Below are 27,744 nucleotides of genomic sequence, written 5' to 3' on the forward strand. Positions count from 1 at the left end.
AGCCGAGCACCCTTCTCAGCTTGGAGGGCGTCTCCGCAGGGAGCGAGGGGGTCTCCGCAGGGAGGGGCCGGCTGACCGATGATGCCCCTCTTACTCCTATCCGTGAATCGAACCTTAGATCCCAGCTCCTGCCACCAGTTGAACACCTCGAACTAGTCACAATTATTCATCAACGGAATAAGTGCCTTTATTTGTGGTTTTTTTTTTTTTTTTAAGTCTCCTAGTTGTAGTAAAGAAAAGTTAATTTTAATCAAGCTCCAGTACAGCTGTGTCAAAATCCAGTTAAGGGATTGACTTTACTGATGGTATTCCCTTTGTGTTCTATACGTGATATTAAAAACTAACTTGAAAATTAGTATATTCATTGTTCCCTACTTTTATCATAAGTAAAGTCTACTACCTTCTTAAGAATAGGAAATTGCCATTTCAGAAGAGATTATGGTTTTATCTTGTGAAGGAGTTATCTTAGTCTCTGTTGGCTTATTCCAAGAAAGATATGAAATACCTTCAAAATCTCTTCTGTGCTCACTCTCAGAAAACGTACGCTTTTATTCTTGAAATGTATAATAGATTGGAAGTATCAGTCACTTATTTAAAAATTAAAAAAATTTTTTTTCTTCTTCGTAGCTGTGAAGAGAACCAAGGAAAATCCTTTCAGCCATCTTTCCCTTTTTTGTGCTTAATTTACCCACGGGAACACTCAAAAACAATTGAACCCCAAAGATGGCAATCTTAGAAAGCAGCTGTTGTTCCTGGGAGGTGAGCCACTTTGTTCCCGCAGGGGCTAAGCTGCAGTGTAGTAAGAACCCGAGTGGGAGTGCCTTTTTAAACGCATACAGAGTTCTCTCTTTCACTTGGGTCTGCCCCCTACCTTTCCTTTCCAGAGTCCCGAGGCACATTAGGTATTCAGCTGACTCTACAGAGGTAGCTAACGTGGCTGTGGCCGTGCTGGGAGGGCACCGTGCTGGGACGGAAGGGACAGGAGAGCCAGGTAGACCTGGGTCACCACCAGGCTCAGGCCTGCCTGCCTCGGCAGCCAGCCCAGCGGCAGCGGAAGATAAGATGAAGTGATAAGAAACTTCCTAACAATTTAAAGAAGATTATGTAAAGTACCTGGTGCTTAGTCAGTTTTCAGTAAAAGTACATTTCAGATTCATTCCTAGTTTAAAAGGTCTTTCAATTTGAAGTAGTGATTTAGCACTTTTTAAATAGAAAATAGGTTGTGTCCCCAGCAATTGACTTAAACATTACCTTGGGTTGGTTGATATTTGTTAGGTGGTCTAAGGTGTTCTCTCCACCTTTTTGCAAAAAAAAAAAAAAAAAAAAAAAAAATTCTTGGAGTTTGATCTTCTGGTATAAGGTTCTTTTTTTTTTTTTTTTTTTTTTTTTTTTTTAAGTGACAAAGCTGGTAACCTATTGAGTGTAAGTTCAGAAGCATCTTAAATAGGTGATTTGGGGGTTATCTGATATAGGCGATTTTTCTTAAAAAAAAAAAGTGTTGGCAATGTAACCAAAATAATTGCTCCTTGGAATGTTCTGTAATTAGACATGTAAATTAGGTGATGGCCTGTGAAGCAGGACTACATGAAGAAGTGCCTGCCACTAGAAGATCCACATGAAGGTTATGATTTTAGAGTTCGATAAACAACCGAAACATGTTCCCCTTTTTAACTCTAAAAAGCCAGGTGCTTTGCCAAATGCTATTTAAATTTGAATCCTGCACTTAACATCTGTAGTAAAATTAGACATTTTTGTCATTTTAATTTTTATCTCAAAAGCGGTTTTCACTACATTTTAAAGTGCCACTTGTGCTGCGAGTCTTTCAGAAGCTTTAAAAACTAAGTGTGTACCTAGAGCCCTTTAAGAATCATACAGGTAAATCCTACTTACCAGCCATGAGTGAGCGTGTGTGGCCTATGGTCATGAGGTTTACAGGTCTGATTCAACCAGTTCTATTGCACAAACTTTGCAGGAAATTATTGTTGCCAAGAGTTCTGTGGCAGTTTGATAATAAACTACACCAGTATTCTTAGGACCTGTGTTATGAAGCTTTCTCCTTCTTATGTGTGTTTTATTTCAATAGATGCCTCTCAAATAGGGGGAATCAAGCCATAAATTTGCATTTGCTGGACATGATACACCATGTCATTGCTGTGACTACAACCTTCAAAGATATTTATCCACAATTGCACTGTAACAGTGACCAATATAATGTGAAAAACTTGCTTCCTCCAGTGCTGCTGATGGTTGGGCAAAGACAAGTGCTTCTTGCCGCTGTTTTTAAAGCTAGGCAAGTACTGGAGTGGTGGAACTGTAAGCTCCAGGAGAGCCGGCGGCCATCCTGTCTTCATTCTTGCATATAGGCACTCAATAAATATTTGTGGATATGAACTGTCTTGCGATGTTAGTGTATTTATTTCTGCCGGGTAACCATGGGGTCTGCTTTTTGATGGTAGTAAGGCCTCTGAGTTTATGGGTTTGGGTGTAATCATGGCAAGGTTACAATGGTATGCAGGTGCTCAGTTCTGAGTGGCTGATGGGCAAAGGGCCTCACTGGAGATCTGCGTGTGCTCCTAAAATCTTCCCCAGTGGGTCTCAAAGGCACATCGTGGTGGAGGGAAGGTGAGAGTTTGGTGTTCGATGGGTCACCTTCTCTTGTCTCAGAGGGATTGTCATAAGGTCATAAAATGGATTTTTAAGGAGAGTTCTGTAATGATGGCTTTCCTGGCCTAGTCCCCAATTCTGACAGTGACCAAGGGGATGAGCAGCCTTTGGTGGTTTTGCTCTCTCTTTGTCTCAACAGAGTCTTGGACTGCTTTAATTTTAGCGCTTGCCCTTTCAGAGGAAAGCATGCCTTTCAACTGCAGAAGGTGATATACTTGGTGATAGGGAAGCTGGGTTTTAGGTGTGCCCATTTAATTCTATGACTTCAGATCTTGGCAAGCAAGTCCATTCTTGCTCAGTCTAAATACACACTTCACGATTTCTTTTAAATTGCACCCACTACCCTCTTGGTCTCTTTGTTTGACTGGAGAGTCCAACCCGGAGGGAACATCAAGATGAAGCTATTTCTGACCCTCTTCCAGTTTCTTTTGAGGTCGGTGGGCTGGAGCTGCGGACGTACCCTCTGGCTGTCACTACTCCCACCTTTTCTGACGACCAAGGGGCGTTTTCATCTTTTTAGCCCAGAGCGAAAGTATTCGGTGTCGTGGAAAAGAACTGGCTGCCTGTGCGCTGCAAACCGGGTCTCTAAACCGATAGGAGTATCCAGCATCTAGGTTTGGGCCTCAGTTAACTACCTCCGGTTTGGCCACAACATTCCAAGTGCTTCACGACGTCGCACGCGCTTTGTTCCCCTAGACTTGTCCTCTTACTCCTCAAGAACTTGATTGTTTAAAAAAAAAAAAAAAGCCACTTAAGGGTGCGGATTGCCGCAAGCCCTCTCGTGCCCTTCCGCAAATGCACTTGGCTACTCTAGCACAGTTACAAGTCTGACGGGCAAGGCCGACGGGGTTGCAGGAGCCACGAGGCTCCCCCTCCCCCGACCCCCACGCCCCGGAGAGGGGAGGGGGGCGAGCCCAGGCCGCGGCGGGGAGACCGCGAGTCGGCCCCGAAGTTTGCCGGGTTTCTTCCGGCGGAGCCCAGCCCTCGGGGCGGGCGGGCGGGGGCGGCCCCTCGCCGGGACTCGCCGCCGCTCCCCGCGCGGCCTGACGGAGGCGCAGGCCCGCCGCCGAGTGGGGGAATGCGAGGCGGGCCCGGCGCGCACGGGCAGCAGCGGCCGCTGGGGCGCGCGGGGCACGGCGGCGCCGCGGCGTAGAGCTGTCCAGCCCCGTCCGCGGGCGCGCCCGGCCCCGCGCCCCGCCGGCCGCCGCCTCGTCGTCCGCCGCGACCCGCGGGGCCAGCACGTGCGCGCCCGCCCGCCCGCCGCCCGCGCCGACGGCCCGGGAGCATGCCCGCGGGGGCCCGGCCGCTCGCCCGGGGCCAGCTGGCGGCGGCGGCGGCGGCGGCGGCGCGCGGAGCCGCGGGGCGCAGCCGGCCGGGCCGGGGCCGCGGGGCCCGCGCCTCCCCGGCGGCGTGAGGCGGGCGGCGGCGGCCCAGCGCGGGCCGAAGAGGACGGAGCCGCGGCCGCGCCGAGCGGGGTGAGTGTCGCCGCGGCCCGGCCGGAAGGCGGCGCGGCCCGGGGACCCTCCTCGGGCCGGCGGCGGGCCCCCGGAGAGCCGGGCGCGGGGCGGCGACCCCGGAGGCCCCGGCTGCCCGCTCGCCCGCCCGCCGGGGAGGGAAGGAAGGAAGGAGGGAGGGGAGGGAGGGGGGGAAAAGTGGGAGACCCGGGCCCGGCCGCCCCGCGCGGGGAGGAGGGTGTGGCGCGCGCGGGGACCCCTGCCTCAGGAAGTCGCCCCGGAGCCCGGCCCCCGGGGACTCGCCGGCCCTCCGGAGTCGGGCCCCAAATGCTAATTGCCGAATTTCCGTCGGTTGCGGCCGGGGCGCGGAGGACTCCCCTCCCCCAGTGACAAGTGTCACCGCGGTCGGGGGGCAGGTGTGTGTGCAGCACCGGGCCTGTCCGGGCCGGCCCGCGCTCTTGAGGAAGGGCCAGGAAGGGGCCGGGAGGAAGTGGTGGGCACAGCGCTCTGTCCAGCCTTGTGCGGTTTCCCGCCTCCAGCCGGACAGCCCTCCAGCGCCGGCTGTGGCCCGGTGGGTTGTGTGGGGCCTAAGCACGGGGCGTGGCCCTCGGAGAGGGGCCAGAACTTAGAAGAAGGTGCTCCCCCTTAGGCTGGAGGAAAATCTGGCCCATCTGCATCCTGAGAGTCTCCCTTTCCTGTTGTAACCTGGCGTGCCGGCTGTGTTAGAGCAGGCAGCTTCCCCTTCCAGCCTTTCTCGTCTGGGGCTCATGGCTGTTTGGGGGAGAGGGGGACACTTCCCGCCTCCCCCATAATGTGTAAGTCCACCCCCCACAAGAAACCCCAAATCCACATTCTAAGTAAACAATGTGCTTGCTCCGCAAATGTCATTTCAAGGCTTTTCCTCTAGCCCGGTCTCCTTTCAGTGGACCTGCTGCCCCTATATCGAAATTCTAGATTCCTCACCCTACACTCCTCTCCCTGCCTCATAGGGGCTGGGGCACTTCTGCGAAGTCTCAGGCCTGCATGCTTCGCCCTCTGCAGAATCGGGATTCTTCAAAGGAGACCTCATTTGAGCATCTTTCTTGGTCCACTAGCAGCTCTCACCCCAGCGCCCACCTGGGAGTCCCTGGAGCTGATAGGGTAGACCCCTCTCCTTCATCTGGACCTGGACTAGCACCCAAGCGCCCGGCGGGACTGTCTCTGTTCTGAAGTGTCATTGCATTTTATGTCTCTTGTGTGGCTCTTATCGCGCTCTGCCTTATTTTACGGTTACTTTTTGTGCCTGGCTTATCTCCCCTTGCTGGCTTGTGAGCTCCTGGAGGATGGGAGTGGAGTTTGATTCATTCCCAGTTCCTCCGGCCTGGCTTGGCACCCTGGGCACAGTGAGCTTCTAGATGGAGTAGAAGCCCCCACCCCAGCTTGCCTGGGGTGGGGGTGGGGGGCAGGCTATCTAACGCCTGGGCTGTTGCAGTGAAATTATTTTGCATCTGCTAAGAATCTGTACGCCCTGATCGGAAGAGATGCCCGGCCCTCTCCCTTTGCAAAAGAAACACCATGAGTTAGGTAGGGCTGTTTTCTTGTAGGGAGTGAGTCGCCAGATGACTAGGACAGTACGAGCTCTGCTGTTCTCTGGGTGGTGAGCGTGGGATGGTCCTTCTCTCTGGCCTCCCACAGCTCACTGTGGGCGGGAGGCAGTGGGGCAGAGAATTGGACTCCACGGGTCAAGGTTCCAGGCCTGTCTGTCCCACAGTGTCTGTGCGAGCTTAACTAAGACACTTGGTTTCTCTTGGTCTTGGTTGGTCCTTGTGGAATCTGAAAGAAAATTCCTCTGCAAGTACGGGCCCCTCAGGATCTGGGCCCTGCCTCTTCCCTTCTCTCTTATCAAATTTCTCTTATCAGGACCCAGGCTTGTCTTTACAGGCCTTCCCCGGGTAAAGGGGATCACCCCCACCTTTGTGCTACCCCAGTATGACTCACGGCGTGGAACAGCAGTTATCTGTTTATAGGCGCCCCCTCCCCCAACCTCCCCACTTAGACTGAGCTCCTGGGGGAGTGGTGCTGAGTGCTTTTCTCTGTACCCCCAGTGCCTGGCTCATGGTCTGCTCTCAGGAAAATGTTGGGTGAATGTCAAGGAGTTGGCTCGGATGCTGCCAGGAGCCCTTTTCGTCCCAAGTTGACTTCTTGTAGATTCTCAGGGGATCCACCTTTCCTCCCTCTCTATCTAGAGGCCAGTTTTAAAACCAAGCGGATGCTTCTAACCATCCCATCCGGTTAAGTCTTTCCGACTTGGCCTCTGAGAAGAGCTATTCATGGAGAATGTGCAGCGTTTGTAGAGATTAGAAGAGGAAACTGCTGGTCCTTCAAGATCATTGCCTTGCTGCTTTTGAAAAAGATGTCACGGGCCATGTGCCCTGCAATGGAGGGGTCCTAAGGATCTCACTCGTGAGGCCTTAGTGCTGGGCAGGGGAGGTGGTCAGAGCCAGCAGTCATGTGTTCGCACGCCTCTTCTCAGCCCTGCTTACGTGAGGTCAGCCCCTTGGCAGACGGCCGTTCTGAAACCAGCTTACCAGGATCCCGTGCAGGGGGACACGGATGTGGCCAAGTGGTCTTTGCTTCACCGTAGCTCATTCTGTTGATGTTTATTAACCTTCTACTGGGTACCTGGGGATGTTGTTAAATAGAGCCATGACAAATCCCAGTCTGGTTTGCTCCAAAACCTGGAACAGGGGGCATTGACCCCCTCTCTGCTCAAGGCTTCCTACGTAGTCTTGTTTGAAAACTTTGTTTTAGAATCTAGGGCCAGGCAAACTTTGCCTCCGGCAAGAAACTAGGTTGCCACTTCCTTTGACCACGAGAAGGAAGGTGGGGAAAGACATGCCGTGTGTGTGTACTGTGTGACGGGCTTCCTCGTTAGTCCTGGGGGTTAGTAAGTAGTGTTCTTCCCCCATTTTCTCAGAGAAAGAAATGGAAACACAGGGAGATTAACTGATTTGCCCAAAGGCTCTCTGGATTTGTACCCAGTTCTACCTGACCCTCCCCGTACCGCCCACGCAGTCTTTTCAATTGATTTACGGTTACCTTTTCTCCTTGGCTTCCAGGATGCTTGGTGTACAATGCATTATTCCATCTAGCAATTGTATTCACTGACCCTCGTGGTCAGCATATTTATTCCTACTTTCCTTTGTGTCTGTGTGTATGTTTATGTGTAAACCTATCTGTATTCTTTGTAAGTCACAAAAGGTTTCTGGAAAACAGGACAGGTAAAGTGAGTTAAATACAATAAGTAACATTGCACCTAAAACTTAGGCCGGCTCACCGTGTGGTTAGGGAGATGTACCCCACAAGTTACACAGGTTGTGTGTGTTAACTGTTGCTTAAATGGCAGGCACAGGGGCACCTGGCTGGCTCTGTTGGTACAGCATGCGACTCTTGATCTCATGGTGGTAGGTTCAAGCCCCACGTTGGGTGTAGAGATTACTTAAAAATAAAAATCTTAGAAAAAAAAAAGATATTTAAATGGCAGGCACAGAGGAGGAGACGCCCTTTCTGGGTCAGGCAATCAGGGCTGACTTCCTGGAAGAGGTAGGATTTGAACAAGGCCTTGACAAATAGGTGGAGTTTTCATGGCCACAGCACCTGTGAAGGTGTGTGGGATTTAGGGTCTAATTACAAAGGCCACACCAGAAAAGTGTGGGTGTGAAGGGAGAGGACTGGTCTAGAAGGTAAAGGGGGGGGGGGGGCTGGGTGATGCCTTTTCACACTGTCTCTAGCCCTGGACAGAGTGCCTGAGAACACTGGAGTTGGGAGAGTTGCACCCCATTAAAGACTAGAAGTTGAGGCCAGCAGAAGAGAAGTGACTTGCCCAACACCCCTCTTTCAGCCTGGGCCCCAGGTCTCTGATTGCCAGTTCAGTGCTCGCTCTTTATACTTAGCAAGGCTGATGACAGCGGCAGCCTCACACGTTGGCCCTTTCTTCCTGTAAAATGGGTAAAGGGGTGCCGACTCCCTCACACCCAGCCCAGCAAACACCATGACAAACCCAGGCTCAAGCTTTATGGCCAGAGACACAGGGAGCGCTGTTGGAGAGGAGAGCTGGCATTTGCTTTCATTACTCATATTAACAACTGCCCTTGCCAGAGGACGGGAAGAAAATTAACCAACAGGCAGGGTTCCGGTAACAGACAAATCAAAACCCGAAGCAACGGCCTTGGAGGAGAGCATGGAGAAAGCAGTTTCACATCCTCTCCTGGCTGAAGGCCCTCATCCTTCGCAAAGCTTTTCTGTTGTGGGAATGGGGTCAGGAGTCGGGGTGCAGGGCAAGAGCAGAAAGTCTCCAAAACAGCAGCAGGACTGGGGGACCGGGAGGCAGATCCCGTCTCAGAGCCATGTAATAGGCGGGGTATGGACCTGCCCACCTACGGCTGCGGGAAGGAGAGCCCTGCAGAGCAAAAGACTTCCACTCATAATGTATCATACATCGCTTGTGCACACAGTCCAGTCTCCTGAATCCCGGCCATTCCGTCTCTAAGGTGTCACGAACACTGCATCAGGGAGCATAGAACCGCTGCCCTAGGGGAAGGGCAGGCTAGGTTCCTGTGAGCCTCTGGTCACACGTTGGTTCACCGATCAGTACATCACCTTGTTTTATGTATGTTTCTGTTTAAAGATGCCTAATATAGTAGATACTGTTATTCATTAGCACAACACAGCCAACAGCAGTTACACTCACACCTGAATGAAGCTTATCTAACATGGGTATTTCCTCTGTGAGGCCCATCACTGCTCGGAAACAGGGGGCTGGTGATTCAACACTGGGCCCGTGGCCACTTCACATGGTGGAATCACAACGAAAAGCACCAAAATGTGAGAAAACGTGGCACTAAATAGAAAGCAAAAAGGACACTCGTTTACGGTCCTAGAGCTGAAACAAAAGGCAGCGTGTTACCTTGTTCAGCCTCAGCTGGGATCACACACACTGGATGACTCAAAATCCTTCCCTGCCCTGCGCATGTTTGCAAATGTCCACGTAAGCACCACGACATGGTAACGTTAGTAAGGAATTCGTAAATACGGAATCCGTGAATAATGAGGACGACCCGTGTGTACAGAGCGCTTCCACAATGGCTTCTTTCCACTTGAGTGCCACAGCATTCCTCAGAGATAAGGACGGACTGTTACCCAAACTTTACAGAAAGAGGAAACGGGCTCAGAGAGGTATAGTAACCTGCTTGCGCTCGCAGAAGCAGCTGGGCGGGGCCGAGATTTGCACCCACCCCTGGTCGGCTCCCGCGTGGCTCTTCCTCCTCACGTCTGGCACACATGCGGTGGGATTCTTTTCTCCTCGTGTCTCCCCCAGTGCAGGGACCTGGTCTGCCATTCATGCCATCGTGTCCGCCCCCCCGTGGTGGCTCCAGCATCTAGCACAGGGCACCTCATTGGTGCTCAGTGCCAATTCCCAGTGGGGAATGGGAGCTAAGGCTGCAGATTCTGGCGTTTGCTATCTCGGGTGCCATTGAAAAGGACGAGTTCTCGGGCATAGGTCCCCTCCTTTGGCTCCCCTGTGCCCTCTTTCAGAAGGTGCACCCACCTCTCCTTTCCACAAGCCTGCTGTCTGGAGATGCTTGTGGGCCCCCAACAAGGGAGGGTCCGCAAGCCTACGTAGGTCCCTCTAACTGTTCTCTGCTGAGAGGAGCTAGGGTAGTCCTTCACCCAAAGGAATGACCCTCTTAGGGAGGTGTTTCAGGCCAACGTGGGGCTTCCTATGGCTTCGAATCCTGGCCTTGTTCCTCCTGGGAACCTTTCCAGAAACGTTTTGCCCCGCGTGCCCTGTTAAGAGCTGGAACGCAGGTAATACAGATGATTGCTCGTTCTTCTCTCTGAGGCTGTTTCCCTTTGCAGAGGTGGTTCCTGGGGATGGATGGCCTGTTCTCTTTGGGCACCTGGGGGGGGGCTTCCCCCCCCCCCCCGCCCCCTCGCGGCCTCTGTAGGGCCTGGCTGACTCATCGGCTGTGCTGTGGAGCAGGGTGCCAGCTCTTTCCCCACTGCTGCCCTGCCGGGACTGAGTCAGGCTCTGCAGCCTGCTGGGCTCACCTGGCCTCATTCCACAAAAGAATCCAGCCCCCCGCTGGGGGCTTACCAGGCGCCAGGGTCCCGAGTGAGGCGGGTAGAGGGAGGGCCAGCTCAGCAGGTGCAGCCAGCTGTCCCCTGCTGTCCCTGTGCAGCCCTTTTCGAGGCCATCTCGAGGCGGGTGAGGGGGAGGGAGTGTGTGGGGTAGAAATAAGGTGACCATTCTCATCTTCAGTGGAGAATACTCGGGCACAGGTTGGCCGAGGGGCAGGGCTTCCCCGAGGTCCGGAAGCTCCGCTAAGGCTGGTTTCGTGATAGCACGTCCACTCCCCTCCTCCGTCCTACTGGAGGGCCCATTAATTGCTTTTCTTGGCACTTTGTAAGAGTTGACTTTTCACTTGCATTTTCATGAGAGGGGGGAAAAAACCCAAACCTTCTCTGCAATTACAGTTTTTCCCTCTTGGGTAATCACAGTGGAAAAAAGCATTTAAGTCCTTTGGAAACCACACATCAGCGAGGCTCACCGAGCCGGGTGGGGAGCATTCGTCAGGGCCAGACACGAAGGCAATTCGGCGGCTACCGTGTAGGGAAACAATCATTTCACATTTATTTTGGGTTTGCAGCATATTTCAATTAGTTCGCCAGTGTTGTGCATCTGACAGGCCAAACGTTTATTATGGTTGAACCATCTGGGAGGTGGGAGGCCCGCAGCCCTTCCCCCGTGGCAGTCGGTAACTACTAGTTTAAAGGAAATTTGTTTGATGTGTTGGAGAACCCGACGCTAAAACACCATTAATAACAAAAGCCTGGAGAGTTCTGAAAGCTCACTCCCTGGTTTAGCCAGGGACATGGATAATCCAAGACCTAATTTTTCCTCTGCGTGTGTGACATTTTCCAATACAGTGAAGCAAAGTTCTGAAGTGGCTTGTTTAATTGGTCCAGAGCACGGTCTGTATTAACCCCGTGCGGAAAGGAGCTCATTAATTTGGAGTTGGATGCAGCGAGGCCCGAAGCCTGTGCCTTTGCTGCAGGGAAGTAGCAAGGGAGGTGGTTAACAGATCCCTGCATTAGTATGCAGTTGAGCTCCCGTCCTGTGCTGTGCTAGAGAACGCTGGTTTTATTTCGGTTCCCAGCCTCTGGTGACTCACCGTAGCGTCGTGAGTTCACGGTAATGACTGCTGACCAGCCCGGTCCGTCCCGCGCTCCTTGGGTACCAAGGCTTACAGCACTCAATTACACCCATTTTTCTTTTTACCTCTGTTATTTCCCCTGGCTAGAAAGTCTCTTTCCCGAGGAATGTTCTGTCTGACTTTCCAGCAGGGGGGAAGAAAGGAATTCAGAATCTTACGACTGGATGAACCGGAAGGAGCATTGGAAAAAACCAAGTCCAAGGGTTTGACCTTTCCGCGTGGAGGAATGACTTTCCGTTTCCCTGAAACCTTAAGAGCCTAGGGCTGGACGTGGAGCAGAATTGAGACTCAAGGACACAGTAGTGAACTGGAGGCCGGCTCATAAATTCTGGGCCAACCAGTTCACTCAAGTTTGTCCTGGTGGCCTGGTAGCTGCAGGACTGGTGTTTGGAGGGTTTAGGCTAATAATGGCACGTGTCTCGTACCCAGTTAGGTCGACCTTTAATTATGGACTTTTCCAGATACCGAGATTACTGCTCCAGGAGAAGGCTCTTCCCTCTCGAAACCACAGTGGGAACCCCTGGTCTGGCCCAGCTGTTCCGCAGGCTGAGGGACTTGGCTTGTTTGTCTTTGAACCTAGTGCCTGGCACAGTGGCTGGTCGTGACGCAGGGCCTGATGACCATGTTGGGAGAGGCAGCGACTGTAGGGTCCAGAGGTGAAGGGGCCTTTCTTGTTTATCCACCTTTTTATAATACCCTGCGGTACACACGGTGCTTTTACCCACCGTGCCTCATTTGACCCACATAAGTGCTGCTGTGCCCGTTTGACAGGTGAGGAAACTGAGGCTCAGAGGGGTCATGAATTGGCACCCTGAGCTTCCACCTGCCCTGTTTCACACATGGGGACACCATAACTCAGAGAGGTTGTGATTTGGGCCAACTGCAGAGGAAGCTCACTGTTGACCTCGCCAGGTCCGGATTCCTCACAGTCGTGTTCATGTTCAGTCACGTCTGTTACACGCCCTTGCTGTGGTGTTATGTCCCATCAGTATTCCTGATCTGATTCAGTCTGAACAGTGCAGAGGGCTTCTCATTTTGGGTCCGTATGTGATTTTCTCGCCTTTTTTCTTTTCTTCCTTCCTTCCTTCTTTTTTTTTTTTTTTTTTTCCAAAGGGGAAAAAACAGAATTCCTTTTCTGTTTGTTACGTAGCTTTTGCTTTTCAAAGAGGCCACAGAGCTCCACAAACTTAGGCAGATTCCCTGAGACAGCACGCTCTGAGGTCATGGCTGTTTACAGACTCGGGCCCTGATGTCTCCAGCTGTACACCTGGGAGGCTCCCGATCAGAGACCCCGAAGCAGGGCCTTGGGCCACTGGGTATGTCTCGTGCTTTGTTTCCCTCCTCAAATGAGAACAGCATTCCTAGGAGAGTGATGGCTGGTCAACCCCTGTGTGTGGGGGTGATGAAGTTTTGGGGTGATGGTGAGGTGGTCTGGAGCTGACAGCCAAGAAAGAATTCTTGAAGATGTCTTTGGTGCAAACAGGTGATTTTATTAAAGCACAGGGACAGGACCCGTGGGCAGGAAGAGCCCTGCTGGGGCTTCATATACTGTGAAGTTGGGGAATAAAGTCAAAAGGGAGGCCTCCAGAAGGACTTTGATATGCTAACAACTCCTGAGATACCAGAGGCCTTGCTATTGTCAGGCTACGGTTGTTTTCCCTCTAGTGAGGCATTAACATTAGGACCGTAGGGGGTTCCTGGAGAAATGTTATACTCTGGATTTGCTTCAAGTGTTTGTCAATGGGGCTGCAGGTTATAAGGAAATTTAATTTTACCTGCCATTTCCTTCTTGTCTTTGTTCCCACATCACTATGGAGGGGAGGTTGATACCGGGGCTCCGGGAAACTGAGTCTACCGGTTTCTAGAGATTAGGCTACTGATAGGATTGCCTTTTCTTGTAATTTACTAAGATGTTTGTAAACCCGATGGAGACTCATGTCCTGTATGACTGTGATCTCTGTCAGTTAACCATTGGTTTTCCCCTTTCTTTTGTTCTTGGGCAGCCAGGAGTGTCTGAGGAATTTCACACATATGCCACCTGGGGGGGGGGGTGTTTTTAGCTTGTGTTTTGCCCTCCGCCTGCCTTATGCTCCCTCATCAGGGGTGGGGCAGGCAGTTTTTTTAGAAAGGGCACAGTTCAGAGTGAGCTTGTTGGGAAGGGGGAGGACCCGTTAACCATCCAGCCTGGATTCTCACCGGAGGCTGGGTCAGCTTGGACTGTGTCTGTCCCCTCTTCCTGCTCTGCTGCTGCCCTTTTCCTCACTCTGTGGCTCATTAGAGAAAGAGAAGGGACCAGAGTGGCCATGTTAGGAGTGCAGCAGGAAGCCAGGTAGAGGAGGAGGAGGGGAGGTGCATAGGCTTTGTGTCTCCTCCCTGCACCACCATCACCTGCCTGCCTTAGTGTGTCCGGGCTCCTGGGAGTGGGGAGAGCAGAAGGGCCCATGGCCCCTGGGCCGGAAGGAGCGCGGCTGATGGAGGTGGGTCCACGCAGGAGCCTCTGGCTCAGATCAGGGACCCTTCACCTAGAGGTATGAGGGTTTGCTTTCCCCAGAAGGCCTAGAGGTGTATGTCCAGAGTGGCAGATTTGGGTCCTTGCTCCCGATGGAGATACACCCCTGGAGCTTGTCCCCCCTTGCGGTTATTCTTGGGCCCAGGTGTCCTAGCCACCCATGCGGCTCAGGGCAGGGGCTGAGTTATCTCGTTTTGGCTTTCCTTGGAGTGCCTCACCTCGTGCTGAACTTGGAAAAGGGGTTCACAGAATCTCTGAATGAAACATGGGGAAGGTGGCCTGGCCCACCTGCCTGCCTGAGTTTTCTTGCTTCCACTGAAATCCTTTCTGGTGCTTGGAATAACCCAGAAGGATTTCAAGCCTCTGGCTATGCTCAGGCTTGGATCCTGAAGGAAAATGGAGATTCCAGCCTGTGTGGCACATGGGAGCAGGCAGGAAGGGCCGCAGGATATCCTTTCCTTCCCTTTCCTTTCTGTAAATTGAAGTGAAATTCACAGAACATATAATTAACCATTTCTGAAGTGTACAATTCAGTATCAGATAGTACATTCAGAAGGCTGTGCAATCAGCACCTCTGTCTGGTTCTAGAACCTTCTTATTACCCGAGAAGGAAACACCCCACCCCTTCCCCCACCACAACTAATCTACTTTCTGTCTCTATGGATTTTCTATTCTGGGCGTCCCATATAGAAGGAGTCCTACAATGTGTGACCTTTTCTTTTTTTCTTTTCTTTCCTTTTTTTCTTTTTTTTTTTTTTTTTAATGTTTATTTACTTTTGAGAGAGAGAGAGGGAGAGGGAGAGGGAGAGGGAGAGGGGGAAGGGCAGAGAGGGAGACACAGAATCTGAAGCAGGCTCCAGGCTCTGAGCTGTCAGCACAGAGCCCGACAAGAACTATGAGAACATGACCTGAGCCAAAGTTGGATGCTCAATCAACTGAGCCATCAAGGCGCCCCTGTGTGTGACCTTTGTCACGTCTGACTTCTTTCACAGAAACATAATGTTTTCGATGTTCCTTCACGTTGAAACAAAAGTCAGAACTTCGTTCCTTGTTTTGTGTGTGTAACATACATATAATATCAAGTTTACCGTCGTAACCGTGTTTAAGTGAACGGTTGTGTGGCAGTAAGTGCCTTCACACTGCAGCTGCCACCACCGTCCGTCTCCAGATCGCTTTCACCTTCCCCAAGCAGAGACTTGTGCCCATGAAACACTGACTCCCCAGTCCCCTCCCCCAGCCCTTGGTGCCCACCATCCTACTTTCTGTCTCTAGGAACGCGACTCCTCTGGGTGCCTCACGTAAGTAGAATCATACAGGATCTGTCCCTTTGTGACCAGCCTACTTCACTTAAGACAGTGCCCTGACAGTTGACCCGTGTTGTAGATTGAGACAGAACTGCATTTTTTTTTTTTTTTTTTTTATGGCTGAGTCATATTCCACTGTATGGGTTTATCCATACATCTGGTGAAGGAGACACTTGCGTTGTGATTCCGGGCCAGTGAGGTGTTGAGTCTGGATGGGAACAGTGAAAGACAGCTGAACTAGGAGGGCCCGGGGGTCGGGAGGCAGGAGTGGTACTCTTTCCGAGGGCTGTGGCCTTGGACAATTGGAGCTTTCTGTGCCTTGGTTTCTGTATCCATCCGATGGGTAGAGATGCTCCCTTCTAGGGGTGCTACGTGGATGCAGCTGTGTGTGGCATGGGGGACTGTCATGCCACTGTCTTCCCAGTGAGGGGCATGAGGCCCGGGGGTGCCTGGCCTTCCACCCATCTGGGCTCACCTGTGACTTCCACTTGCCGGAAGTCTCTCTCCCTGGCAGAGGTTCCAGAGAGCCAGCTCCAGAAGCGGGTGGCTGTGGGTCCTGCCTCTTGGTGGCTTTCAGAGCACTCGCTGATGCCTCGCTGATAGCAGTGCCAGTCGCACGGCCTCCTGAGGCATCATCCCCATCCCCGGGGCCGCTCCTTCATTGCTTCAGGAAATCAAAGCCAGGAGGATGACATCGGCAGGCAGCCTCCTGGGGTGGCTGAGTCAGAGCAGAAAGTCAGTCTGGAATTCACTAAGTCACACTTGCCTTCATTAGGCTAATTAACTTTTGATGTGAATTAGCTTTATGAGCTGCTTTAGGAAATCCATGACCAGGCTGGGGCCAGCTTCGTGTGCAGCGGTGCCTAGGAAGCTGTGCTGTACGTTTCCATATCTGCCAATTAAGGATGCTTAATTGTTAACCTAAGGCCGGGTGGCTAACGAGGAGCCGCATACGTTGTGCTTTATTTGAGCATTTGAAGGCCTTTTAAAATTAGCCATAATGGAGTCAAGATCGTACTAGGCATCATAAGCTGTGATCCATGTTGCAGATTGCTTGGATTGTAAACCGAGGCTGTGTGTGTGTGATTAGTGGAAGTTCACACAGATTGAGAGTGAGGTGGGGGGGGGGCTCAGTGTGTGTGAGCTGCCAGCTAACAGCTAATGTGGGGACTTCAGTGGCAGGTTCTCAGGCTGGCCTACCGACAAAAATACCACCCGGCAGACGGCCAAGTGACTGAGTTCTTGGGGCGCCTCTTCTGTGCCAGGTCTTCCACAGCCCTGTGCACGTAACCCCGTCGTACGGATGAGACCCCTGAGGCCCATGAGGGAAAAGCGACTTCCCCGAGAACACAGAGCCAGTGGACTCGAATCCAGCATTCTGGCTCTCCCATTTTGAGAGCCCACCTAGGCATCTAAGCATTATGTGAACTTTTTTTGAAGTGGACAAGCTTGTCCCACGGTGCAGTTGGAGAAGAAACACTTCTTACTTCCAAGGCTTAAGTGGGCCTCGTGAGGCCTGCCATGAAGAGAGCACTTGTTTGTGCCTGAGGGTTTGTGCCCAGAGGGCAGGGTACTGTCCGCCTGCTGGCCCTCACCCACGTGGGGTCCGTTTGTCCAGGACCCTGTGGGTGAGAGTCTTCGCAGACTCCTCCAGGGGAGTGTCACAGGTGGTGATTTATGTTACCAGTGACCTGAGTGTGCTGTCACCTGTTTTCACAGCTCAGGGGTCTTTCTTTGCTGCTTAGGTGTTGGTCACCAAGTGTCACCGAGCTGTCACAAGCCCCCATGCAGCTGGAGCTGCACAGACGGGGGGGGGGGGGCGGGGGGAGGGGTTTCAGGAGGTAGAGGTTTTATTTTTAGTCCTGCAGCCTCTGTGATTGTGTCACTATGGAGATACCAGGCTGGGGGCCCACGAGGCTCCATGCTTCCCCTGACATAGAGGAAAGAGGGTCCTGTTTCCTTCCTGGAACTTGGTTCCCTGGACAGCCTGGGTTTCTCACTTGAGACCTCAGTCTCTGTGTGAGTGTGTGTGTGTGTGTGTGTGTGTGTGTGTGTGTGTGTGTGAGTGAGAGAGAGAGAGAGAGACAGAGACAGATGCCACTGCCACTGCTCGTGGTGAGGACGAAGTAGCTCTGGGACCAGGCCCTGTGTGGGGACCACTGGCCACGGCCGTCTTGTGCTGTGGCTGGACTGTGCCGGGAGACCAGAGGCTCTGTTTAAGCTGTGCTGTGCGGCCTTGGGCAGGATTCCGTCCTCTCCCTGGATCTTCATTTCCTCACCTGACAAGTTGGGATGAAAATTCCTGCCCTGTGTCCTTCTCTGGATCTGGTGACATGATTTTTGGGGGGCAGACTTCGAGTCTATAATGAGGTGTGAGTGCCACGGGTGTGTGTGTGCGCGCGCGAGTGTGTGAGCATGTCCAGTAATTATTGTGACGCCAAGGTCACCCTCAGCAGATCTTCTAGAATTTTTCCTGGTCCTTCATCTTGCTACTGGTCCCTGTGATTTGGCTCCTCTGTTCGAAGGCAGAGAAAGAAGAGGTCGGAGGGAAAAGGATTTAGTCCTTTGCATACATTGTCGTAAAAGATAAATCAAGGGACGACGTGGACACCGACCCCCCTTCCCCACTACCTGTGTGCCATCCCGTAGAGTTTATGAAGGTACTCTGTCTTCCATTCCCGTGGCAGATATCTGCCTCCAGAGGGAAGTGACACTTGGCCCGTTAGCTCTGTTCCTACAGTGGACATGACTGAGGCGCGCAGCGACTGAAGCGCTTGTCCGGAGTTGCCCAGCGGTGAGCACCAGAGCCGGAACTAGAACTGAGTTTCCCCTGACTCTACGACCAGCACGGTCTCTGCGGCTCCATACAGAACGGCAGGCATAAAGCAAACAGATGCTACTCTTTGAAATTCTCCTTTTAAAATCTCAGGCGTGGCTGTTATCCAAACACAGGAAATACGGGTGTTGGTGAGGATGTGGAGAAATGGGGACCCTGGTGCCCTGCTAGGGGGAACGTAAAGTGGGGCGGCTGCTCTGGAAGACAGTCTGCCGGTTCCTTAAATGGTTAAACACAGAGTTGCCCTATGACCCGGCGGTTGCACCCATAGGTCACTATGCTCAAAAGCATTGAGAGCAGGGACGTGAACAGATGTTTGTACACCAGCCGGAAGGTGGAAAGACCCCCAAGTGTCCATCAGCTGATGGATGAGTGAACATGGACGTTTGTCCAGTGGAATGTCATTCAACCATAAAAAGGAGGGAGACTGACACCTTCTCCAGCATGGATGAAACATCAAGTGGGGTAAAAGAAGCCAGTCACAGAAGGACAATGTCATATGATCCTACTTATCTGAGGTGTCCAGAATGGGCGAATTCACAGAGACAAAAAGTAGAGTGGTGGTTACCGGGGTCTGGGGGAGGAGGGGTGGGGAGTTAGTGTTTAATGGGTATGGAGCTTCTGTTTGGGGTGATGAAAATGTTCTGAAATAGTGGTGGTGGTTGCATGCCATTGTGAATAGTCTGTGAATGGTGCACCTAAAAATGATTACAATGAAAAAAACCCCCCAAAAAACCAAAAAAACCAAACCCAGGCTTGTCTTGGAATCCCAAGTGAGACTTGTGGGCTGGATCCCACCTTCCTTTTACTTTATGGAGCCCCTAGCTTCCCCCCCCCCCCCCCCAGGGAATTGGGAGAGGCCCGGCTGGTCCTCGTGCTCTTTGGGGAGTGCACTCCCAGCGGCTAACGGCCACGCTCGGTCCCTGCGTGCGAACGGCATCTGTCTCTGCGGAACATTTGTGCGCCTGACGTCGGGCATGTCCTTTTATGGCTCTGCTTGCTCTCCGCGAGTGGAAAGACAAATACCTTTTCAAAGAGCAGATGCCATCTGCCCGGGGTCCCTGGCATCCACAGCTGCGAAGCGAGTGGGAGCAGGCTCCGCCGAGGGGCAGGTGCCGCGGCCCCGGGGGGAGCCAGGCGGGGGGGGGGGGGGGTGCGCGGAGGAGTCAACCCCGCGGGTGGCCGGGGCCCCGTGCAGACAGCCAGGGCGTAGAGTGAGGCTCTGCCACCCACCTGCTGTGGGGACCAAGCGGGGCATGGGCTCTCACCAAGCTTCTGTTGGCTCACCTGCCTCTCGGCTGGTCGTGAGGTTTCCAGGAGATTGTGTGTGCCCAGCACAGTGCCTGGGGCCTCACCGAGCTTCTTGTTCTGGCCCCGCAGAGGTGCTGGGGTCCTTGGTGTCTTCTAGGAAGAGGCCGCAGCCTTGGGAGGGTTCTGGAGGTGTAGCCGTTTGGGAGGGTGAGGCCTGTTGACTGGGGCAGGGAGGAAGGGGCCATGTGATTTGAGGGATTCTGGGCCACACCGAACTCCCCCTGTGCCTCACGGAGCCCCTGCTCTGTGGGCAAACACATTCGAGTTCTGGGGCCGGGTAACAAATCACTGCACACCACGGGGCTCAAAACACAGAAACGTGCTCTCTTCTAGTTCAGGAGACACAAAGTCTGCATTTAGGCTTTGGGTAATGTTGGTTCCTTCCGGGGGCTCCGAGGGAGAATCTGTTCCAGGCCTCCCTCCCGGCTGCCGGTGGTGTTCCTTGACACTGGACTCCCGTCTCTGCCTCTGTCTCCATGTGGTTGTCTTCCGTGTGTGTGTGTGTGTGTGTGTGTGTCCGTCCCCGGGTCTCTTCCTGTGAGGACACCAGTCATATTGGATCAGGGACCCTCTAGTCTAGTGTGACCTCACCTTAACTAATATATCTGTAAAGATCCTATTTCCAGATAAGGTCACATTTTGAGGTTCCAAGAAGGACGTGGATTTTGGGGGCACCCCCTTCAACCCCGTATCATCTCCATACTTGTTGGATGAGCGAGTGAGGGGAATCACTCTGAAAAGCCGTCCAAGTGTGTCTGTGTTGGTGAAGAAGGTAGGGGCCTCCCTGTCGACCTGGGTGTGTGAGAGGGCGGCTCCAGGATCTCCCCCTTCTCCCGGCAGGCCCTCGACCGCTACCTTCTAGCCCCTGAGTGAGCACTCCCGCTGCCTCCTGACTCAGCCCCCTTCGAGGTAGCAACAGCAACATTTATTACTGGGAAAGTCATGACACAGCGGGGGTTCTCTGCTTCCTTTCTGCCCGAGCTCTCAAAGCTCTCTTTGTTTCTCTCCCCTCCCCTTGGAGCCAAGGAAGACTGTAGGGGTGGCCCCGTGGCCTTGGGCAAATCAGCTTCCCTCTTTGAACCTCAGTTTCCGTCTGCAGATGAAGGAAGCCGAGCTGGGTGCCTCTGAAGGGCTTTTCTGTTCCATGATTATTTGTTTTACTGCCGAGAAGATTATGGGCTAGGAAAGCATGCCCTTCGGCTCCATAGGAGGCAGGACTCAAGTCCAGAGGTTCCCGAGTCTTCCCTGCCACCTCCTGTAGGAAGCCCTCTGTGATTGACCCCATTCATGTGTGGTTCCTCCAGTCTTCACTGTGCCCCGTGTGTGACACACGAATTCACAAATCCTAGCCTGCTCTTCAGATGTGTGCCGTTGTGTTTGTGTGCGCATGTGTGCACACGCACACTCTCTTCTTCATGTTCCCTTCCCTCCTTTCTTCTGTAGGCAGGAGCTATTTGCTTGGGGTCTCTCTCTGTGTCCCACCAGAAAGGCACCGGGGAGAGGGTTCACTGTACTGGGCTGTGGACCAGTCTCAAAAACATAAGCAGATGATTATTTACTAGGAGATCTGCTAAAAGAAAAAAAGGGGGGTAGAAAAACCACTTAGATGCTTTCAATAGATGCCAGGAAAGCATTTGATAAACTGCAACATCCATTACTCTTAATAACGTAGAGACTGAGCGATAGACACAGATCGCACCGTCCTAGAGAGCATTTCCACTCAGTGGCGGCTCACTCCTTCGTGGCGAAGCGCTGTGGCAGCACCTTCCAAAGTTGTTTGAGGGGCACGGAACGCTGTTGCAGGTTGTGCCTCAAAAGGATTTCAGGGCCAGCCAGTATCTGGAAACCCCTTGCTGCGAGAGGCATCCCTCTGAGACACGTTCACCCTCTGCCATCAGTATTAAACATCTCTGTAGATGGAAGGAAGCCAGGCCAGTGGGCCGGGGAAAGGAAGTTGCAGAATTAATGTTTTGAGATGGATACAGTGTTCATCTCAGGAAAGCGGACATAACTGACAAGCAATTAGAAGCAGTAAGACGGGGCACCTGCTCGGGGTCGGTGAAGCGCCCAACTTCTGCTCAGGTCATGATCTCACGGTCCGTGGGTTCGAGCCCCGCGTCGGGCTCTGTGCTGACGGCTCGGAGCCTGGAGCCTCCTTCGGACTGTTTGTCTCCCTCTCTCTCACTGCTCCTCCTCCACTTGTGCTCTTTCTCTCTCAAAAATAAATGAACATTAAAAGAAAAAAGGAAAAATAGCAAGACAGTATGGTGGCCAAGTTGCCACACGCCCATCACTGCCTTCCTGGGTGTCAGGGGTAACTGGCTGGCAGCTGTGATGGGAAGAGCGCCTCTGGCATCCTGCTCGGGTGTCGACAAACCAGGGGCCTTCTTTCCTGGTTAGGAATAAGAGTGACACCCAGGCGGTCTCAGCCGCCAGCATCTCCTCCACCTCCCTGGAGCCCAGAATCCCAGGGAAATGTGGGGGAGTGACGCAACGCGGAGCATTCCAGATCTCTCCTTGCCCTCTCTCCTGGGGTCAGGCAGGAGCTGTTTCGTGGGGCCAAGCTCCCCGCCCGGTGTTCCGGTTACGGAGGTGTGAGCCCCAGGTCCTGAGTCTGGTGATACCACTTTCTGCCTGTGGGGCTTAGGCTGGGCTACTTCACCTGAACCGGAATAACATCTTCTGGGAAAGAGGGGCCACAACATCTGAGCAATCTCCGAGAATGACTTGCGCACCTCTGTGCGTCAGTGAGCCGCTATTACAGCGGCTGGAGTCCGTGGTCTCAAGCTCAGCACCAACCCGGGACCCGCGGAGAGAGGACCCCAGCGCGCTGTCCGAGACTGGCTGTCAGGGTTCCCCTCCACCTTGTCACACGTCCCTGCCGGGGCATCCCAAGGCAGCCCTTGAGGAGAATCTGGGTGTAGGAAGTAACTCGGGAACCCCTGTGAGAAGCCAGAGCACAGGCCAGGCCACATCATCGTCCTCGTACGAGGTCACCTCATTCGCCTCGGACTCGGGAGGACTTCACACGGCCCCAGTAATGCTCCTGCTCTTTCTCGAAGGCGTTTCTGGCCTCTCTTCAGTGAACGGTGAACATTAGGTAGAGAATTCAGTCTCTTTGGGACCCGGCATCACCGAATCGCCCAGCCGGCCGGCACTGCGGAGACACAGATGGAGGTTGGCCGTCGGGAGCAGTGCTGTGCGCAGAGGCCTGCGATGGGGCGCGTCTGCCCCTCAGGCCGAACCTGCGGGCTCCCACTAATTCCTTTTTAGGTGGCCTTCCCGCCTTCCTGTTGCTTTTCCTTTGCTCTCCTTGGTATGGTTTTGCTGCTGTTAATTTTTTGCCTTAGTTTAACCACGATTGTTTTACAACCACTCGCGGGGGCCGGTGGAACTTTCTTTTTTTTTTTTTTATTGTCTTAAATGTTTATTTATTTTTGAGAGAGAGGGGGAGACACAGAATGCAAAGCAGGCTGCAGACTCTGAGCTGTCAGCACAGAGCCCGACGCGGGGCTCGAGCTCACCAACCGCGAGATGGTGACCTGAGCTGGAGTTGGACACCTAATCGACTGAGCCACCCAGGCGCCCCCAGTGCAACTTCCTAAGGACTGAAGTTCTTGGGCTTTATGACAGCTTTTTCCTGGAAGCCTGGCAGTGTTGCTTGGCCCACTTCTAAAGGGTTAAGGTTGCTGCCAGCTGGCCGGCGGGGTCATGGAGGTTAATAGGGCAAGAGTTAGGGGTTAATAGGCAAGAGTTCCCAAGCTGGGTTTGCACCCATCTCTGGAGAGCTTTTAAAAACTGTAATCACCTCACTGGGGAGTGATGGCTTTTTGATCTACTTCCTGATTCTTTAGGAATGTGTGGTTCATGGACTTAAAAGGTGGGCTGTAATGTGGTTAAAAAAAATATATTAAGGGGCACCTGTGTGGCTCAGTTTGGTTGAGCATCCGACTTTTGATTTGGGCTTGGGTTATCCTCTCATGGTTTGTGAGTTTGAGCCCCACATCGAGCTCTGTGCTGGCAGTGTGGAGCCTGCTTGGGATTCTGTCTCCCTCTCTCTGCCCCTCCTTGCCCCTCTTTCTAAAAAAACAAACAAACTTTTAAAACATTTAAAAAATATGTTAAGCGGTGCCCGAATGGCTCAGTCAGTTGAGCATCTGACTCTTGATTTCCGCTGGTCACGATCCCAGGGTCGTGGGACCAAGCCCTGTGTCGGGCTCCACACTGAGTGTGGAGCCTGCCTAAGAGTTTCTCTCCCTCCCTCTCTCTCCCTCTGCCCTTCCCCTACTCGTGTGTGCTCTCTTTCAAAAACAAAACAAAACAAAACAAAACAAAAAAACAAATTTTTGTTTCATCGTTTGGACCACTCATTATTTTCTTTGCATTCTGCTATATCCAAAGAAACATTAAATACTGGCTTTTATTTTATTTTTTTTTTATTATTTATCTTAGTTTCTTAATTTACATCCAAGTTAGTTAGCATATAGTACCATAATGATTTCAGGAGTAGATTCCAGTGATCCATCACCTACGTATAACACCCCATGCTCATCCCAACAAGTGTTCTCCTTAATGACTTACCCTGACTTACCATATAGCCCTTCCCCCATCCCCCTACCCACAACCCCTCCAGCAATCCTCAGTTCTCTATATTTAAGAGTTTCTTGTGTTTTGTCCCCCTCCCTGTTTTTGTATTATTTTTGCTTCCCTTCCCTTATGTTCATCTGTTTTGTATCTTAAGTTCTACATATGAGTGAAGGCATATGATAGTTATCTTTCTCTGACTAATTTTGCTTAGCATAATAAACTCTAGTTCCATCCACATTGCTGCAAATGGCAAGATTTCATTCTTTTTGATCACCGAGTAATATTCCATTATACATATACATCACATCTTTATTCACCCGTCGATGGACATTGGGCTCTTTGTATACTTGAGTTATTGTCTATAGAGCTGCTATAAATATTGGGGTGCATGTGCCCCTTTGAAATAGCACACCTGTATACCTTGGGTAAATACCTAGTAGTGCAATTGCTGGGTTGTAGGGTAGTTGTATTTTTAGTTTTTTGAGGAACCTCCATACTGTTTTCCAGAGGGGCTGCACCAGTTTGCATTCCCACCAGCAATTAAATGCTGGCTTTTAAAAACATAGTTATTAAAATTAAAAATGTAAAACCCTTGTTCAGTAACCTGTCTTTTCTTTTTTAAAAATGTATTTATTTACTTAAGTAATCTCTACGCCCGACGTGGGGCTTGAACTCAAGGCCCTGAGATCCAGAGTTACATGCTGTGACTGAGCCAGCCAGGTGCTCCCTTGTTCAGTAAACTCCCGACGTCAGCTTAACCATACGGTCAGTGGTGTGTCTCTTCCTTTACCGAATCTACTTTTTCTGCTGAGATGATCAGTTATCAGCCAGTGTCTGCTTCCAGCCTGCCTCTTCCTTCTCTAACAACTTAAGACTCACCGTTTTCTAGTATTCAAAGAACGTTCATAATTTTTCAAACACTTTTCTTCACTCTTCATTCACGTATGCTTTCATTTATTTAAAAAAATGACAGGGGCGCCTGGGTGACTCAGTTGGTTAAGCATCTGACTTCGGCTCAGGTCATGATCTCATGGCTCGTGAGTTCGAGCCCCGCGTCAGGCTCTGTGCTGACAGCTCGGAGCCTGGAGCCTGTTTCAGATTCTGTGTCTCCCTCTCTCTCTGCCCCTCCCCTGCTCACGTTCTGTCTCTATCTCTGTCTCTCTCTCAAAAATAAATAAACGTTGAAAAAAAAAAGAGTAGGGGCGCCTGGGTGGCTCAGTCGGTTAAGCGTCCGACTTCGACTCAGGTCATGATCTCGCGGTTTGTGGGTTCGAGCCCCGCGTCGGGCTCTGTGCTGACAGCTCGGAGCCTGGAGCCTGCTTTGGATTCTGTGTCTCCCCCTCTCTCTGCCCCTCCCCCACTCACACTCTGTCTCTTTCTCTCAAAAATAAATAAACATTAAAAAAATGACAAAACACACACACACACAAAATGTACATGATGTTATGCCAGACATTGGCGAGGTTTTAAAAATAAATAAGATACGTTGCTTGATTTATGGAACTTAAAACTCATAGGTTACGATAAAATAATAAAACAGAGGATGGGGCACCTGGCCGGCTCAGCTGGTGGAGGCAACTCTTGATCTCCGGATCTTGAGTTCAAGCCCCACATTGGGTAGAGAGATTACTTACAAGTAAAATCTTAAAATAAATAAATAAATAAATAAATAAATAAATAAATAAATAAATAAATAAAATAGACGATAAAGCTATACTTGATATGAAAAACACTTTGGGTACGTATAATCTTACATTTGGTTACCAAGCTGACTTACCCTGGTCTGTGGGCTCCCTGTTTTCCTCCCCAGAGGCAACTACTGTCGCTAAGTTTTGTGCGTGTGTATATTCTTTCGGGAAGATTCTCTGCATATATGAACATATATGACTTAGGAAAAAAACCCAGAAAACCGAAACCACAGACAGCTGCCTACCATTGTGCCCCTGCTGTTTTGACGTAACGATTGGTGGATCCTGGAGGTGGTGCTCTGTGGGTTCACTTAGATTGTCTGGGTCTTTTTAGCGATGGGCTTAGTGTTCGGCTGATGGATGATGCACCATCATTAGGTGAACCGACTCCCGACTCACGAAGCTCTATATTGTTCATGGCAGAAGCCTGGCAGCAAACAGGGCCGCAGCGAGTGCCCTGGTACAGAGGTGCTCGTGCGCATAGACTCTCCTATCTGCGGAATAAATTGCCCGAAGGAGAAGCGCTAGGTCAAGGGGTGTTTTCCTTTTATTTTCGATAGCTGTTGCCGAATTGCTCTCCGTGAAGGTAGCACCAATTTACACTCCCACTTACAACGTGTGAGTGCGAGGTAGTGGTTTTTAACCTCAAAACCCCAGGCAAGGAAGAGCTTTTAAGTAAAATGAAAATCTGGAGAAAACCGTGAGAGCCTTTGCTACCGCAAAGGGCGGCTCTAGCAGAGTTCCTGGCACAGCCGGCTAAGGACGCTGGTTCCCATTAGGTGCCTCCTCGCACGTGGCAGGGAGGGGGCCCTTGATTCCATCAGGCACGTTGTGGCCTGGGTGGTCCCTTCCTGGAGGGGTTTGGGCCTCCTCTGTCAGCTTGTCCATCACCAAGTATTGAGGAGCACCAGACGCTTTAAAAATGACACCAGGACGTGTAAAATTACAAAATAATTTTGCCAAGGTAAGGACACTATTTTTATTTGTTATTGTTGAGAAGGAGAGAGAGAATGTGAGCAGGGAAGGGGCAGAGAGAGACGGAGACACAGAATCCGAAGCAGGCTCCAGGCTCTGAGCTGTCAGCACAGAGCCTGACACGGGGCTCGAACTCATGAACCTTGAGACCATGACCTGCGCTGAAGTTGGACGCTCAACCAACTGAGCCACCCAAGCGCCCCTGAGGGCATTATTTTTATTTTATTTATTTATTATTATTGTTTTTTTGATGTTTATTCATTTTTGAGAGAGAGACAGAGCACGAGCAGGGGAGGGGCAGAGAGAGCGGGAGACACAGAATCCGAAGCAGGCTCCAGGCTCTGAGCTGTCAGCATGGGGCCCGATGCGGGGCTTGGACCCGTGGACTGCGAGACTAAGAACGTTATTTTAAAAATTTTTTTTTTTTCAACGTTTTTTATTTATTTTTGGGACAGAGCGAGACAGAGCATGAACGGGGGAGGGGCAGAGAGAGAGGGAGACACAGAATCGGAAACAGGCTCCAGGCTCTGAGCCATCAGCCCAGAGCCCGACGCGGGGCTCGAACCCACGGACCGTGAGATCGTGACCTGGCTGAAGTCGGCCGCTTAACCGACTGCGCCACCCAGGCGCCCCAAGAACGTTATTTTTATTTATTTTTTTTTTTAAATTTTTTTTTAACGTTTTATTTATTTTTGAGACAGAGAGAGACAGAGCATGAACGGGGGAGGGGCAGAGAGAGAGGGAGACACAGAATCGGAAGCAGGCTCCAGGCTCTGAGCCATCAGCCCAGAGCCCGACGCGGGGCTCGAACTCACGGACTGCGAGATCGTGACCTGAGCTGAAGTCGGCCGCTTAACCGACTGAGCCACCCAGGCGCCCCAAGAACGTTATTTTTAAAGAGCTGTACAATTCACAGACGTTACCAGGGGCCAGAGGAGGGACAACGGGAAGCATGTGTTTAAGGGGTACAGAGTTTCCGCTTGGGAGGCGGAAAAATGTCTGGAGATGGGCGGTGGGGGTTGCGAGCGGCATGAGTGCGCCTGATGCCGCCGAACTGTGCACTTCAGACGGTTAGGGTGGCGCATGTTATGTTCCGTGTAATCGACCACACACACAGAGAAGCACCAGTCATCCTCCCGTGAGCAGAGGACACGGAAAAA

General features: G+C 51.8%; 1 protein-coding gene across 10 annotated transcripts in view; it reads left to right on the forward strand.

The window, feature by feature from the left end:
* Positions 1-4,072: 4,072 nt before the first annotated feature.
* The window catches only part of PITPNM2 (phosphatidylinositol transfer protein membrane associated 2), a 145,348-nt gene continuing 121,676 nt past the window's right edge, over positions 4,073-27,744 (forward strand). For all 10 annotated transcript variants that reach the window (XM_047088217.1, XM_047088218.1, XM_047088221.1 and 7 more), the window contains exon 1: positions 4,073-4,139. The gene's annotated coding sequence lies outside the window, so the exon portion shown is untranslated. The remainder of the gene's footprint in view (positions 4,140-27,744) is intronic.

This window comes from Lynx rufus, unplaced genomic scaffold, assembly GCF_022079265.1.
Source record: "Lynx rufus isolate CCGP_SWC_20201006 ecotype Redwood Valley unplaced genomic scaffold, mLynRuf1.p SCAF_24, whole genome shotgun sequence".
Lineage (NCBI taxonomy): Eukaryota > Metazoa > Chordata > Mammalia > Carnivora > Felidae > Lynx > Lynx rufus.